This window comes from Triticum urartu, chromosome 2A (genome assembly GCF_056163025.1).
Source record: "Triticum urartu cultivar PI428250 chromosome 2A, HENAU_Tu73, whole genome shotgun sequence".
NCBI classification, from domain to species: Eukaryota; Viridiplantae; Streptophyta; class Magnoliopsida; order Poales; family Poaceae; genus Triticum; species Triticum urartu.
Window position 1 is genome coordinate 529,279,693 of NC_141874.1, and position 5,525 is coordinate 529,285,217.

The following is a 5,525-nucleotide window of genomic DNA, read 5'->3' on the forward strand; positions in this document are numbered from 1 at the left end:
GAAGATTCTGAATGAGTCGGAACTGATCTGTAGTCAAACCGGTCTGAGTCCCTTCTATGCCAAGAACAAACCGCCTGCTGTAAGCATTATACTCCCTCTTCATCTCTAATATCTTTAACTTATGCAACCTGTAACCCTTCTTCTTTATATGTAGGGTGATGACCCCTTCTGGAAAAGGAAAATCATAGAGAAAACGGCAAAACCGACTAGAGATAAAGCGGTCAAGCCATCCCGCCCAAAGACCAAAGCCGTAAAACGGACGTCAAAACGGAAAACGGCTGACCGGATTAATATGGAGCTTGATGATGATACTGATGATCCAGAAGTTGAGGTAGAACTTGACTCACTTGGCTCTCTTTTCATGCATCTCATTAACAATGATCTTCCTCAGGAGGACGCAGAAGCTAGTCAAGCTGATGACGTAGAGGTAATTACCCTTTCCTCCGGTTCAGACTCTATGCCAACACAAAAAACTTGCCAAGCAGTCCGGAAAGTAAGCTTTTCTCATCCTCTTGCTCACTTGGATCCAACATTTATTTTCAAGACTCAACAGCATGAAGCTCGCCGGACAACCCAGCACAGTGGCCAACAGGTCACTTCAGCCGGTTTACCTGACACTCCGGTTCGGAAGCGCCGGTCTGAGGTCTCTCCTACTTCTGACCATTCTTACCCCAAGGCAAGTTATTTCAGACAGCCTCTTAATCCGTCCGATTCAAATTATTAGGTGACACCTCCTTCATCTTCTGGTGAATCGACAGCAACTCAACTCCCCCCTTTGAAAACTGTGGCTGGGTGAGTTGTAAAAACCTTTTCCTTTCAATGCGCCATAAATCCTTTGAATAGGATGTTAATCCTTTTTTATTCTGTTTGCAGGGCCAAAGCCAGACCTAGCAAGAAAGCTCGGGTCACCAATCCGCTAGAAGACCCTGTCACCGAAGAAGAAGAACCAAGAGGTGAACCGGAAGACCCCCATCCTGGAGCTACTTTTGATGATCCACCCCTTGAAGGCCAACATACCGATGAACCAACAGATGCTGAGCCTGCCGCACCCGATACTGAACCAGCAGAGCCAATCTGGGCTAGTCCGGTGAAAGACACTGAAATTCCAGCATCATCCACCCAAAATCCTGAGGGCCAAGGTGACGATGTTATTATTACTAGAATAGGCCACAGCTCTCCTGGCCATCCCATCATTTTAGCTCAGCATAGTGCCAAAGAAGAGCAAGCTGCCCGGGATAAAGGTAAATGGAGCAGCGACTTATCAAACTATGCTCATCTTAACACTGATGAGCTTCATTCTGGCTTCTTGAACCGTCTGCACTCAAACCGGGATTATGAAGCCGGCTTGGTGAACTTGATGAAAGAGCGATATGAGGTAAATTCCTCTCCCTTTGTATATTGATTTATAGCTGAAACACTATCTCAAGTAGCCCCCAAGGGCCGTTTTATGATTGTTAATCACAAACCGGGTCTTTGTAACACTTTAAGCATCTCATCATTGAATCTTGCAATGGCAGGTCGCTAATAATAGATAAGACTCATCTTGAAAAAATGAGATAACTTTCTGCAGCATAGCCCCCTAAGGCCGGTTTAACTTGGCAAGTTAATCCGGTTTTTAATCCACACATCCGTTCTTCATATAGAGAGTCTCTTGAGTTATCACTTTCATATACTAGTGGGAATTTTCATTATAGAACTTGGCTTGTATATTCCAATGATGAGCTTCCTCAAATGCCCTAGGTCTTCATGAGCAAGGAAGTTGGATGCACACCCACTTAGTTTCAGTTTGAGCTTTCATATACTTATAGCTCTAGTGCATCCGTTGCATGGCAATCCCTACTCACTCACATTGATATCTATTAATGGGCATCTCCATAGCCCGTTGATACGCCTAATTGATGTGAGACTATCTTCTCCTTTTTGTCTCCTTCACCATCATATTCTATTTCACCTATAGTGCTATGTCCATGGCTCACGCTCATGTATTGCGTGAAAGTTGAAAAGGTTTGAGAATGTCAAAAGTATGAAACAATTGCTTGGCTTGTCATCAGGGTTGTGCATGATTTGAATATTTTGTGTGGTGAAGATGGAGCATAGCCAGACTATATGATTTTGTAGGGATAACTTTCTTTGGCCATGTTATTTTGAAAAGATATGATTGCTTTATTAGTATGCTTGAAGTATTATTGTCTTAATGTCAAATGATAGACTATTGCTTTGAATCACTCGTGTCTTAATATTCATGCCATGATTAGACATACGATCAAGATTATGCTAGGTAGCATTCCACAACAAAAATTATCTTTTTTTTATCATTTACCTACTCGAGGACGAGCGGGAATTAAGCTTGGGGATGCTGATACGTCTCCGTCGTATCTATAATTTTTGATTGTTCCATGCCAATATTATTCAACTTTCATATACTTTTTGGCAACTTTTTATATTATTTTTGGGACTAACATATTGATCCAGTGCCCAGTGCCAGTTCCTGTCTGTTGCATGTTTCTGGTTTCGCAGAATATCCATATCAAACGGAGTCCAAACAGGATAAAAACGGATGGAGCTTATTTTTGGAAAATATGGAAAATTCAGAAGGAAAATCAATGCGAACTAATGCCCAAGGTGGTCACGAGGCAGGCCCCCCCCTAGGGCGCGCCCCCTACCCTCGTGAGCCCACCGTAAGGTGGTTAACGCTCTTCTTTTGCTGCAAGAAAGCTAATATTCGGAAAAAATCACGGAGAAGGTTTCAGGCCAATCGGAGTTACGGATCTCCATATATATACGAAACGGTGAAACAGAGCCAGATGAGAGCGCAGAAACAGAGAGAGACAAAGAGACATATCCAATCTCGGAGGGGCTCTCGCCCCTCCCATGCCATGGAGGCCATGGACCAGAGGGCAAACCCTTCTCCCATCTAGGGAGGAGGTCAAGGAAGAAGAAGAAGGAGGGGGGCTCTCTCCCCCTCGCTTCCGGTGGCAACAGAGTGCCACCGGGGGCCGTCATCATCACCGCGATCTACACCAACACCTCTGCCATCTTCACCAACATCTCCATCACCTTCCCCCCCTCTATCTACAGCGGTCCACTCTCCCGCAACCCGTTGTACCCTCTACTTGAACATGGTGCTTTATGCTTCATATTATTATCCAATGATGTGTTGCCATCCTATGATGTCTGAGTAGATTTTCGTTGTCCTATCGGTGGTTGATGAATTGCCATGATTGATTTAATTTGCTTGTGGTTATGTTGTTGTCAATTGGTGCCCATCATATGATTGCGCGCGTGGATCACACCATAGGGTTAGTTGTATGTTGATAGGACTATCTATTGGAGGGCAAGAGTGACAGAAGCTTTAACCTAGCATAGAAATTGATGCATACGGGATTGAAGGGGGACCAATATATCTTAATGCTATGGTTGGGTTTTACCTTAATGAACATTAGTAGTTGCGGATGCTTGCTAATAGTTCCAATCATAGGTGCATAGAATTCCAAGTAAGGGATGACATGCTAGCAGTGGCCTCTCCCACATAATACTTGCTATCAGTCTAGTAAAGTAGTCAATTGCTTAAGGGACAATTTCGCAACTCCTACCATCATTTTTCCACACTCGCCATATTTACTTTAGTTGCTTCTTTATTTACAACAGCCCCTGCTTTTTATTTACATACTCTTTATTATCTTGCAAACCTATCCAACAACACCTACAAAGTACTTCTAGTTTCATACTTGTTCTAGGTAAAGCGAACGTCAAGCGTGCGTAGAGTTGTATCGGTGGTCGATAGAACTTGAGGGAATATTTGTTCTACCTTTAGCTCCTCGTTGGGTTCGACACTCTTACTTATCGAAAATTGTTGCGATCCCCTATACTTGTGGGTTATCACCGGTTAATACAATTCTAGCATGAATAATAAACATTTATCATGATATAAGGAAATATAAATAACAACTTTATTATTGCCTATAGGGCATATTTCCTTCACTTCTAGCAAGAACCGTTCTTAACCACGCAAAAACCACAATGGTGATTGATCAAATTTGTTGTTTTAACCTTCTTCAAGGACCGGCTGTAGTCAAAATATGATTCAACTAAAGTAGGAGAAACAGACACCCTCCAGCCACCTTTATGCAAAACTAGTTGCATGTCTATCAGTGGAACCGGTCTCATGTTCGTGGACATGTAAGGTTGGTCCAGACTGCTTCATCCCACAATAATGCCGAATCAAAATAAGACGTTGGTGGTAAGCAGTATGACTATCACCGCCCACAACTCTTTATGTTCTACTCGTGCATATCATCTACGCATAGACCTGGCTCTGATATCATCTACGCGACCCCCTTTCCTTCTCCCTCTCCCTCTCCCTCTCCTTCCCCCTTTCCCCCTCCGAAAGAAGGAAGGGGGCCGACTAGGACTAGGAGTCCTAGTGGGTTCCCCCCCACTTGGCGTGCCCCTAGGGCCGGCCTCCTCCCCTCTCCTCCTTTATATACGAGGACAGGAGGCACCCCAAAGCACATCAATTGTTCTATTAGCCGTGTGCGGTGCCCCCCTCCATAGTTTACTCCTCCGGTCATATTGTCGTAGTGCTTAGGCGAAGCCCTGCGCGGATCACATCACCATCACCATGCCGTCGTGCTAACGAAACACTCCCTCTACACTTTGCTGGATCAAGAGTTCGAAGGACGTCATCGAGCTGAATGTGTGCAGAACTCAGAGGTGTCGTACGTTCGGTGCCTGATCGGTTGGATCGCGAAGACGTTCGAATACATCAACCGCGTTAAGCTAACACTTCCGCTTTCGGTCTACGAGGGTATGTAGACACACTCTCCCCCTCTCGTTGCTATGCATCTCCTAGATAGATCTTGCGTGATTGTGGGAATTTTTTTAAAATTGCATGCTACATTCCCTAACAGGTCGGGGACGAGCGATGGTATTTTCCTACCAATCTATCCCCTAGGAGCATGCGTGTAGTACTTTGTTTCGATGACTACTAGATTTTTGCAATAAGTATGTGAGTTCTTTATGACTAATGTTGAGTCCATGGATTATACGCACTCTCACCTTTTCGCCATTGCTAGCCTCTCTAGTACCGCGCAAATTTCGTCGGTAGCATAAACCCACCTTATACCTTCCTCAAAACAGCAAGCATACCTACTTATTGTGGCATTTTCATAGCCATTCCGAGATATATTGCCATGTAACTTTTCACCGTTCCGTTTATTATGACACGGTCCATCATTGTCATATTGCTATGCATGATCATGTAGTTGACATTGTATTTATGGCGAAGCCACCATTCATCATATTTTTTATACATGCCACTCTTGATTCATTGCACATCCCGGTACACCACCGGAGGCATTCACATAGAGTCATATTTTGTACGGGCAAAGAGATCGCCTACTTCGTGAAGATCTACCCGAGTGAGGCAAGTCCTACGTGGGCGATGGCCATGGTGGGATAGACAAAGTTGCTTATTCATGGACCCTTCATGGGTGGAGTCCTTCGTGGACTCGCGCAGCTGTTAC